The 12,289-nt window shown below is 42.8% G+C and overlaps 1 protein-coding gene and 1 long non-coding RNA gene across 9 annotated transcripts in view; one reads left to right on the top strand and one right to left on the bottom strand.

Annotated features, from left to right (window-relative positions):
* Nucleotides 1–12,289, bottom strand: part of DYNC1I1 (dynein cytoplasmic 1 intermediate chain 1) — a 344,233-nt gene that overhangs the window by 176,863 nt on the left and 155,081 nt on the right. The window lies entirely within an intron of this gene.
* LOC119242507 (uncharacterized) overlaps nucleotides 2,069–12,289 on the top strand; it is a 53,691-nt gene continuing 43,470 nt past the window's right edge. Inside the window, exon 1 of the long non-coding RNA XR_005124511.1 lies at nucleotides 2,069–2,217. This is a non-coding gene — a long non-coding RNA (uncharacterized LOC119242507). The remainder of the gene's footprint in view (nucleotides 2,218–12,289) is intronic.

Here is a 12,289-nt window from a genome sequence, read left to right as displayed (position 1 = left end):
AGAGACACGGCCTCAAAGCCTGACTTCCATCACGTTAGCCCGGCTCACCTCCCATTTTCAAAGATCACAAATCGTTAGTACTTGCCAGTGCCAGAGGAAAAAAACGATCACAGCACAGGGATGATGAAGATGGTGAGGCCATTATTATGATGGCCACTCTACAGGACATACTGGCCATGTGTACTCTTGAGAGTTAATGCATCATCTTCATTTTCAAAACAACCCTGTGAAAAGGTGCTACTATTACCTCTGTTGTGCAGCTGGGAAATGTAGGTGTGGTTGGTGAGTGGTAGAGATAGTGCTTGAAGGCTTCTAGCCCCTAAATGTCCATTTTCCAAATATTGATGCTAAACTTCCAGAAGCCTCTACAAAGCAGACAAAGCCCAACACCACCTGATTTCCTGCTATTTTATGGAGACATACTGTTCCACTTATCCCACATGCCTGCCTCCAGATCCTTGATAATAATAGACTGGAAGGCCCTGCCCTTCCCGTGAGTGATGTTCTCTAAGTCTTGAGCCACCCCTTAGAGCCCAGCCCAAGTTTTACCACTTCCACAGATAAGGGCCTACTTTATGTGGTTATCACATGTATGACTGAAGGCTAGGACTGACAGATCCTAGAATAGAAACAACAACAACAATAATATTAATAATAATAATGTTGGTTTGCACTGTAGTTTGTATGGTACCATATGTATACATTGTGTGTGTATATATGTTGCACCTGGACACAAGTCCTAAAGGCCAGTTAACCTGGGTGGGAGGCAGGTACAGTGTGGTGGGAGTTCAGGAATCAATTTAAGGCGTCGTGTACTACTACCAGTGTGATGCATAATGGCTGGAGGTAGGATTTTTAGCTCTGGGAGTCACAAGAAGGAGATAGGAACCAAAAAATACAAAGACAGAATTCATAGGCCTTGGGATGGATTCAGGGTCAGATAGAAATGGAAGGTGGGAGAAGTATTCTTAGTTCTCCTTTTTGATAAGCCACACAAAGCAAGGAACAAGACCGTCATCCTTACAGCAGCCCTACTGGGAACACCAGGTAGGGGCAAGGCAAGGAAAAGCAGCCAAAGACCAAATCTAGGGTAAGGAAAAATGTCAGGCTTTTCTGCCCTCCCGCCATCAGGATAGATGATGGATCCTTGCAGTCCTGAATGCATGTCTGATGGTGGACACCTGGAGTAGGGTGTGAGCATAGGTAGATGGGATTCACCTGGGCTGAGACTGGGCTTTTAAGGGCGGCGTCATGGGGATGCCAATAGAAGCTGAAAGAGAAGCCGAGAAAGAACGAGCAGAAGCTGAGAGAGAAGCAGAGAAGGCCAGAGAGCCCAGATAGAGTGGATACTTGCTGGGGGCCGGGAGGCCTGCCAGCCTCCCGGCCCCCAGCACCCCTGCCTGCTCCGTACCGGGTAAATCCCAATAAAAGACCTGCAAAAGCCACTGAGGACTCTGACTCCTCCTTTCCCTGGTCTGCTGGATCCTAGAAAACCTGCTCAGTGGCCGTTCCTGGCCCCGACACCAAACAACACAGTTAAAACACCCCGTGTCCAGTCTTCCAACCTAGGTTCCCCTTCTAGAGTGCCCTTGACACAGGGCACCCCACAACTTTCCATTTGTTAGATGCAACATTTAGATATGACTTATGAACTACTTCAAAGAAAAAATATGATGCTGTTCGTCACAACCATGTAGTAATACTAATCTCCCCCTGGCCCACATACACTTTCTTGCCTATATCATATATGTATCATTCCTCTGTGCCAAGCACTGTACTGTGCAGGTGTAGGGTGAACATTGGTGAACAAAACCACGAGGGCTCCTGGGGCAGATAGGACAGCACTCCAGAGATGTCCATGTTTTCATCCCTGGGGTCAGTATGTCACGTTACATGGCGAAATTGAGGCTCTAGATGAAATTCAGGTTGCTGAGTAGCTGATTGAAGATAAAGAGCATAGTCTGGATTATCCAGGTGGGCTCAATGCGATCAGGAGGTGGGGCGGGGCTGGGGGCGAGCGTTTAAATACTGACGAGACAGCGTGAAGACTGTTTGGTCCTGACTTTGAAGATGGAAGAGCTACAAAGATGTGGCGTCCAGAGGCTGGTGAGACCAAAAACTGAGTGAGTTTTCTAGAGCCAGCAGAGAGAAATGCGTTTCTGCCGACACCTTGAATTTGACCTAATGAGAATTCCTGAGTTTCTGCCCTCCCAAAAGGTAAGATGCTTCATTTGTGCTGTTCTGAGATATGTTTGTGGTGACTTGTTACGGCGGCAATAAAAAACCATAATAGTTCCTCATGGAACTAGTAATCTCCTGGGTGGGGAGGGAGGGGAGGTACTAAGCTAATAAACCCATGATAAAAACATGATTATAAGCCACCGAGGTGCATGTCATAGGTGAGCCGGTCAGGGTGCGGGGAGAGCGCCCTTGTGAACATGACCGTGGGGGATGCGGGTGCTGACTGGCTGGGGGTGGTCAGAGGGACCGGCAGGTAAAAGGAGACTCAAGATTTGGACAAGTCAAGGGCCTGGAAACTGAGAAATCCAGGCAGAATCTGTTCCGCAGTCGTAGTTCTTGGCTGTGAAACGCAAGGCGCGCGTCAGGAAGGCAGGTGATTGACATAAAGCAGGCTGGGCGGGGCTCCAGGGGCTCCAGGGTCCCGCAGGACCAGAAGCCCCGGAGGAGCAGAAGATGGCACCTGGAGCTCATCTCACAGCGTATCTTGTGTTCCTCGTGCTACAGAGCCTGATCGAAACAGCAAAGCTTGGGGGATAGCTCACAGTTTGTGGGAGCTTGAACATAACGGGTGTCAGTCGGAGGGCGGACCTGGTCCATTCTCAAAACCCAAACCCCAGTGGCGCGTCCAACCTGCCCTGCACTGTCTAGCGCCAGGCCAGCTCTGTTGTGTGACTGGCGCAGGTTATGTTCAAACCTTATTCTCATGTCTCCAAAGCTGCCATAGGTTTTTCTTTTTGTTTTTTAACTAGTGCCAGGGTAGGCAATCAAACCTGGCCGCCATGGCATAGCCCAGGCTGATGCTGCTCAGCTGGGGGGCCCAGCACCAGAGAGCAGGAGCTGTTCCATGACTCTGCGTAGCCATCGTGGGCACTGAGCAGGAACTGCAGTGGTGGAGGGGCTCTCATTTGGCTGGGAGTGAAGGCGACTACCTGAATTACCTGTGAGGTTTTCAGATAATTGCTGAACTAACAAATGCATAAATTAATATATCTGGAAAATGAGCTATGTTTCAGAGTTATGATAATGAGGCTAACACAAGCCGAGGGATGTGGCAAGGCTAAGAGGGCATGAAAACATAAGCGTTTGCATAACATGAGCCATTGCGGTGCCTCAGGAAAAGGGAACTTTCTAAAGTACTGTCCAGGATCCAGGGTTTCATTGGCTGAGCGAAGAAAAAAGCTGCAGAGAGGTTCAGAGAGGCTGTGAGACAGCCTCCATTTTGGATAAGTCACAATCTATCTCACTAGAAAAGGAGAGAAGGTAGAGTGTGGGCAAATATGTATTGTTTATCCAACTACTTAACTGAAAACCTGCAGGATGGTAAGCGAAGTGCCAGGTGCTGCAAGAAAGATGACCTGCGTTCGTGGGGCTGACTGGTGAATTACCAAACAAGTGCCAGCCCTGTAGGTTATAAATGTTATGAAAAATCAAGTAGGGTGATGTAACTAAGTTGTTTGGTCGTTGGGGGATGTAGACAGGTGGTTCCAATGTTGGGTCGAGAAGACGTGACTAAGGAGGGTACATATTAAGGATGGAAATGAGTGGACCCTTGAGTGTTGTGATGCTGGGCAGAAGCTGAGACAGGAAGGGATGCGTGTGTTCAGGAATAGAAGAGAAGGTGGATAATGGTGAGCAAGCGTGAGTGAGATGTGAAATAAGGATGGACAGCGAGGCTCAGACCTGCTAATGCAATTCTTGAAGGACATGGTGAGTTCAGATTTCAACTCAGGGACAGCTAGAAGTATGAAGATGTTTTAAGCAAAGGAGTAATCTGATTTATAGCTTATAAAAAATCATTCCAGTGTCTCCTCTTCTTTTACCAGTTATTGGTCTCTCTCCTCCCACTCTGTGTTCATGGTTTAAGATTCAATTTCCTTTCACTCTGGGAAAGCAGGGAGTGCGAGTGCATTGGTGTTGTCTACCCTGTGACCCAGCTCTAGCACAAGGCAGGCACGTAGAATATGCTCAACAATCACTTATTAAATGATTAAGTGGAATGTCGAATCTGAACACACCTTTATCTCACTTGTAACCTGCAATAACAAGGTCCTTACCGCCACGAATATGGGAAGAAATCCACTTCATCCTACTAGATCTCTAAAAGCTTTCAAGTTGTATTTTCATTTTTTCCAAAGTCCTTCCAGAGTTTTCAGCTGAACTCCTCTAAGTTGGTTTATTGCTGAATTCATTTTTTTCCTCCCCATGAACTTTTGTCCTGCAGTCTTTCCCTTTCATTTAGGGTTGTTTTGATCCCAAGTCCTTCTGGTATTTCATCATTCTTCACATCCTCCCTTTTCTTTCTGTTCCAGTGACAGACCTGGTCCAGACACGGTCTGGAAAGTTGTTCCCAACTCTTTAATTTTTCCCTTTGCAGTCCCACAGACCTATCCTCAACTCTACTCCCTGTCTTGTAATGCAGTTTATGTCTGGTTAAAAGTAGTCTTTTGTTTCTTTAAAGGTTGAGATCACATTTAACAAGGTACCTTTTACTACTGGCTCTTGATAGTGCAGAATGCTAGCTTTCTAGTACTGCCCCACTGGGAGTGCCCTGTGGAAAGATCTGCTCACTGTGTATTTAAGCCTGGCAAACTCTCTAAGTCAGATGCCAAGAAGAATCATATCCTAGAATCCTAGATCCCCTGAGCTGCTTATGAACCCTCAAGTGGGCTGTGGATGACCTCCTGCATTTGGGTTCTGGAAAAAATCCTTTCGTTCTCTGAAATAGGCCAAACGCTACAGGTTAGCTAGCAAATTGCTAGGAACATCAGAGAGCTGGAGAGTTGTTCGACCCGTACTATTCAGCCATTTGATATACTACTTCCTTTTGAAGGAACAGCATATATCATTTTTTACTACTTTTGACATACAAGGCTGCATTATTTCACCCAAAATGAATGATTTTCTCAATACTGCCTGCCAATGCTTTAAAAATATTAGATATTTAAGGATGTAACAGCTAAATCTATTTATAGATCACTTTCAGGTGCTAAGTGCTTGCCTTTAGATGGTAATGTGAAAAATAACTTGCTTAACTATAGTTCCCCAAGACATAGTTACATAAACAATTGCTTCTATGAAATATATATAGGTATGTCTACTTACATCAGACTTCAGAAGTGTGGTCAGAAATATCAGCACATTTGCTTTAACAAGGTTAAATAGAACATTTCATGTTTTCTCCCTTAAAGATAGTCACATGCTGAACACCATTTTGGTTTTTTATTGAAGTAAAAATTATAAAAAGTACAAAATTCAGCCATTATCAATTTTCCGTTTATCACAATTGATTTTTTTCTTGCATGTTTCCCTTTCATTCTTACACCTTAAAAAATTGAACTCCATTTCCTATGCTTTCCTTATTTTCTATTGATAATGGTATCAAATAATATTTACTGAATGTGACTATATGAAACTTTTGGGGACAAAAAGTTGAATAAGACCTATTTTCTTTCACTCAAGTAAATTGAGTTCTGGTTAAGAACTCCCTGGTGGCACAGCGGTTGGGTTGTGCTGGGTTAATCTCTGGGTTGCGAAGCTGCCCACTGCCTCTGCAGCACCAGTTCGATCCCCGGCTGCCTGCGAGGGTCCAACATGGTGCACAGACCTCTCCTGCTGCCCACTGCTCCCCTCAGCAGTGTACTTCGATCCTTCTGCCTGTTCTGCTCCCTGCTCTGGTGAATTCTTTCACCTTCCGTGCTTCTGACTGTACCCAGTGCTTGTATAAATAAATCTTTAAAAAAAAAAAAATTTCACAGAACAGGAACCAAACTGATAGTCATGATGAAAGTCAGCATTGAACAGGAACTTGGATTGGGAATGGGAAGGGAATCTTTGTGAGGAATAGGTCTTAGGCTTTGAAGCAAGGAACAGGAAGGGTTGGGATGATGAAACAGCATGGGGAACAGTATTTGTAGAGTAGGGAAGAGCAAGAACGCAGAGACAGGGAGGTGTGTTGGTTTTAGTAAAGAGTGGAAGCCAGACTAGCTGGAGCCGAGGGCTCATGGGTGGGGGGAGGAATCTAGGCAGGCAAACTGGAAAACTTTGAATGCCAACTTAGTCTCCTGGAAGAAAGAAGTCCTGACATTTCTCTTCAAAATGCAGAGTCATTCTGGGAATTACAGGATGGCTTACAAAAGCAGGCAGTGTATGATGACCTTAGGTCATCTTCAGATTCTCAACATAAACTCATGAAAATCATGCCCCTTAAAACACGGGACAAGCATATGTGCTTACACCCAAATATTTCCACTGTTTTCGCATTACCTGAGAAGTATGCAACAAGAAAAAGCAAGCAGCAGCTCAGAGATCAACTCCTGTCTCTGACTGGGCTGCAGATTTCAAAGGAGATGTTCTGAAAGCTGATCTTCAGCAAGGAAGCTGGGAAAATGCAGCTGCGTGGAGAGCTTAAGTGATTTAGCTTAATTCCTCTGTAAACTGTATTTTAAATGACTATGAAACCACATTTCTGTGACTGGTATTGTTTAAAGGGATGGAAGCCCAATTAAAATGCTTTGGTTTTCTTTCGTAAATATTCAGGTTTATTCTGCTGAAACTTTTTACCCTCCTTAGCAGTCTCTGAGAATCAGCCCCTAGCAAGCAAAAGACTGTGCTGCCCACTGTATATGTTGAGGGCTGTGCTTAGCACATGCATCTTTAGTTTCTTGGACATTTAGGGGACTGTGTTCCTTTCAGGCTGCTGGATGATGTGACTTTCTATAAGGAAAAGAAAAGCAAATTGACTTTACCCAGACTTCCAACATTTACCCAGACTTCCAACATTGACCTGTTCCCCCAAAAATATAAACATTAAGCTTAAAGGGCTTTGTCTTATGTGTTGAGTATTGCAACCCTAAATCTCAATGTTGTACTAAGGGGAGGAAGCCTGTCCTAGGAACAAGAGGGAATAGAAGATAAATCTTCACCATGATCAGAGGCCCATTGTGAGCACATGGTGGAAAAACTTTAAAGGCAGTTTTTCAAAAATTGTCAGAAAAGTTGGATTAAAAGAGAGCTATATCTGTGTGATAAGAAAAAAGTCATCAGTAGAATTGAGCTATTCACTCTGTATCAAGTGACCAAGACCCTTTACCTATATCTCATCTAATTGTCATGACTATCACATACCATTTCCCGATTTACAAATATGGAGCTTAAGTAACATGCTCAAGGTTACAGTTCTAAGTACAAGAAAAAGAAACTCATGTCTCTGGCTCACAACAGCTGTGCAGTATTCATTGCACTACATCAAAGAGGAGTCTTCTGGAAATAATAGAAACTTCAACACACAATTGAAAAGGACTTCTGATAGAACATGTCTGTTAGAAAACTAAAAAATTGGGGCCTCCCCTGTGGCGCAGCGGTTGAGCGCTGGGTTGCGAAGCTGCCCGCGACCTCTGCGGCGCCAGTTCGATCCCCGGCTGCTCCTCGGCCACCAGAGGAGGGTCCCACATGGCGCGCAGACCTCTCCTGCCGCCCGCTGCTCCCCTCAGCAGTGCACTTCGGTCCTTCTGCCTGCTCTGCTCCCTGCTCTGGCTCTGGTGAATTCTCTCACCCTCCCACGCTTCTGACTGTACCCAGTGCATGTATAAACGAACAAGCAAACAAACAAACAAATAAATAAATAAAACATGCCTCTATTAAAAAAAAAAAAAAATTAAAAAAAAAAAATTAAAAAAAAAAAGAAAACTAAAAAATTGTTCTTTCTAGAAAAAATATTTTATCTAATAATCTGAAAGATATCCTCAGTGAGAAGCCTGTTGATAAAGCATGCCACCACCCCTAGGAAAGCATTCGAGTCTTATAGAAGAGCCTAGATACAGGCAGATTAAGATAGGCAGATTAAAAGACAACTTACTAATATCTTTGAATTGAGTGGTACAAAGTGATCTAGTTCATATCGAGAGTTCCTTTACATCGGGCTGGTCAGTGAAGATGTCAAAGCAGAGGTGAGATTGTGACAAGCCCTAGAGGATGGGCACAATTTTAATGTGCTCATAATATTGGCAGGATACTGAAGTGCCATCTATGGGGGGTGGGAGGGGGAAGCCTGAATGCAGTGGAGTGTTATTAGGAACCCAGTCCCTGTGTCTACTCTCAAGAGAGACAAGGCACTCAGAATGACTCAGGCAATTGAGTAGAAGATAAATCCATCAGCATGACTAGGAACCCCATGGGCATGATTGAGGCATAAGTCAGACCAAAGGGAGGACCATCTTAGAATGAACCTCTGAATCTATTGTTAAAGGGCCCAGAGCACATGGGCAGCTGAGTAGGTGTACAACTCAAAAGTGTAGAGCCTTGTCAGTATTCATTTTTTTTAATTTTTGTAATTCCTGGGAGCTATCCAAGGTACTGACTGATTCCATTATGGTCTCTGACCCAGTAGACCAAGACCTGTCCTGGTATTTCCATACATGTAACACATGAACCTCTTTTCTTCACCACTCTCATACTAACTTATTTATGACTCTGTTACTTTCCAACACAATTTACATTTTCTTTGTTGCCTGCTTCAGCTTATAATTCTTGGTCACCAATTTTATTCTCCAGTTGGCATTCCACTAGGTAAAGAAAATAATGGGGCATTATAAGTGAAAATAATGTTTTAAACAAAGATCAGAAGCAATAAAATAACCCAGTTATTTAAACTCAATGCTTCTATGTGGAAATTGTAGAAATGGAGCTTGAAATGTAGGTTGAAAAACTAGCAAGTGAAGTCTTTCCATGACAAAAAATTTTGATGTTAGGCAATAGATTATTTCAAAGTTCTCAAAGTTACTGAATATGACACTTGATGTGATAAAGACTGGAAAATCAGTGTAGAATTATTTCAATGGGTTAGAGAGGGGAAAAAAATCAAGTGGTAAGCAGATAAGATTTTTAGGTTATATATCTTTAACTAAAAAATGTCTTTTTGGGGATTTAGAATTTCAAAGAAAAGATTTTCCAAGAATTCGAAAGATCATATTCTATTCTTCTGTGTACAGAAAGTATATTCCTGAATCTAAACCTAGTTGGATTTAATCAACCTGTAAATTACCCCCCAAAAAAGATCTTTTTGCTGAGTTCTGTGCCTATCATTGACTACTATGCCTATTTTTACTTTTCAGTCTCTTGTCACTCTTATTATAATCTGACCATTTTGTCGATTCTGATTAGCTGTCACTATTATTTTGAAAGATTTCCCTAGGCAAAGCACATCATTTATTCTTTTTTTTTTTTTTTTATAGAGGCATGCTTTTCTTTATTTGTTTGTTTGCTTGTTTGTTTGTTTTGTTTATACATGCACTGGGTACAGTCAGAAGTGCGGGAGGGTGAGAGAATTCACCAGAGCCAGAGCGGGGAGCAGAGCAGGCAGAAGGACCGAAGTACACTGCTGAGGGGAGCAGCGGGCGGCAGGAGAGGTCTGCGCGCCATGTGGGACCCTCCTCCGGTGGCCGGGGAGCAGCCAGGGATCGAACCGGCGCTGCAGAGGCCGCGGGCAGCTTCGCAACCCAGCGCTCTACCGCTGCGCCACCGGGGAGGCCCACATCATTTATTCTTAAATTGTGTGTTCTTGAAATAGTTTCCTCCTGACTGGGTATTCTAGCAATTGCTCTGAAACCCTGTTGTTTCCACCTTCCATAGATGGGCAGGGAAAGAGGAATTGGAGTTGAGGACCTGAGGTCTGGCAGTAATTCAGGTCCTGTTCACAGGATTCTGGAAGTGATAGCATAGATTTTGTGATACTGATGACCTTGTACTATAAGGTAGCTGCTTTATTGGGGCACGTCTAAAGGATAAAGGACTAACTAAGCCCAGTTTTCATCTGAATATTACCTATACCTCTATTATAGCAAGAAAAGTGAATTTGAAATCTTTTGTTCTAGCCACAATGTTGCCAAATTGTCAACATATTCTCAGGACACTACTGATGCCCTGCTGACTCTTGTTGCTAGGTTGTCTTTGCTAGTTGATTTCTGCCATAAGTCAAGTTCTTTCACAGGAACAGCCACTGATTCCCAGCATCCTGGTATCCAACTAAACTCACCTTGCTAATGATGCACATTCTCTTCTTTGGAGTCAAACAATTAGAATTCAAATTCAATAAAATTCAACAGACTGAATTGCAAAGGTAATCAAATTATAATACAGCATTTCTGTTCTGACAGAATAATCACCTGAAAGTCAGTTTTCCATAGAGTATAACACTTCAGATTTTAAGTCTCCCTTCTAGTGTGCCTCCTGGCATGTGACTCCACCTTTCATTACTGCAGTTTTTTACCTTTTCTTCTCCTTTACTTCATCTAGATTCGCATTCTTGGCATGGGTTACTACCCAGCTGGAACTAGGTCTGGCTAACCTTGCCACTATGCTGGCGATAGAGATAAGAATGCTTGTGAGAAAATATGAGGAGCCACACATCAAAATGAACACATTTCCGTACAGGTTTGAAGCATCTGAGTAAAATAGGGCAAAGTATTTTGGGGAAGTGGAGCTTGAAATTAGCTTGAAAAATGGGAATATACTTTTTGTACCCAGAAGAATGGAATATGATCTTTTGGATTCTTGGAAAATCCAAAATCCCTGAAAAGACATTTTTTAGTTAAAGATATATAACCTAAAAATCTTACCTGCTTACCTCTTATAAATTTTCCGTATTTAATGTATTTTCTACCAAAACCCTATATAGCATTACCCCATTCTTCAAGTTTCTGATCAGTGGAGATGAAGATAGCAAAAAATTCTTGCTTTCAGAGTGATGTCTGCAGAGTACTTTAATACTGTGCTCTGCAGATGCGGCATTACCAGGATCCTTCATGCCCAGTTACAAGACCACCATGCACACGACATAAATGAGGGTCCTCAAGGTAGCCTAGAAACAGCCAGTGCTTTCTTAAGAAAAACATTGACACAACTAGATAGTTTTCATACTCTTCTCCATGTAGCTGTGTAAGGTTTTCACATGTGAATTGAACCGAAATGAAAAAAGATGGTCCATTGTTTTAATAAACAGAGGGCATGCAGCTGGGTTTTTCCTTGGCAGTAATTCTAATGGCCTGAATAAAGAACATGTTGAACTCCCCAATTTGGGGAGAAAACACTTGGGATATTTCCTCAGGAGGAGACAAGTGGATTTAAAACATATCATGTGTTTAGACGACTAAGTTTTCCTTGCATGGAAGCACAGTATAAATATTACTTTAAAAACGCCATGTTTCTTAAAGTGCTACGGCTTCCCCAATATATAAACTGAACGTAAACAAGATGTCTGTCAAGCATAGCCATAACATATTGCTTAACACACTAAACTTATAATATGCAGCTATTATTTTTGCTTCTCTTAATGAAAGAAACTAAGGACACTGCATAAATTCTTCAACACATGTTTCATTTCTCCAGCTGCCTTGTGCTGCAGAACATCATGCTAATAAGAGGTGATGCTAGCAAGAAGCTAAAACCAGTGTAGCAAATGGGGCATTTAAATATATATAAACATACTGGCATTCACAAAGAAAAGAGTTATTTGGGGGGAACTAAATGGATCCCTAGACAGACATATTTTAGTTTAATATTCCATGTACTTTTCTACATGCTAACCATTTTGCTTCAGGAACAAGAAGCCAACATGTAATTATCTTGCAGACTCATTCTAACACAATTATTTGAAGAGAAAGGTAAAAGGCAGCCACCTGAATTTCACCAGCTTTCTTTGGTCACATCAGGGCCACTTTTAGGTATCAATATTTGCAGGCAGCAGCTAAAGAAACAAAACGTTGTGCTGTTTATTCCACACAAACCACCTGACAGGGTCAATTCAGGGAACCTGGCCATTTTCTATGCTTGGTCCACTAGAGCCTGGGGCTCAGCTGGACTCTAATCTACTCTCCAGAACACTCACCGGGAAATCAGTTCTTGTTGATTATGGGTAATCTATTGAGGGCATTATAAAGAAGTGAGTTCTGGTGTAAATTCACAGTAAAGACCTAACCGGTCTTTCAGTTCAAATTACCCAGATGTTTGGCCAACCTGTAAGCAGATGACAGCCCTCAGCTAAGCATGCAGAGGC

Source organism: Talpa occidentalis, unplaced genomic scaffold, assembly GCF_014898055.3.
Source record: "Talpa occidentalis isolate TD23 unplaced genomic scaffold, MPIMG_talOcc4v2.1, whole genome shotgun sequence".
Lineage (NCBI taxonomy): Eukaryota > Metazoa > Chordata > Mammalia > Eulipotyphla > Talpidae > Talpa > Talpa occidentalis.
The sequence above is the reverse complement of the archived record's forward strand: the minus strand, read 5'-3'. Positions and strand labels throughout refer to the sequence as shown.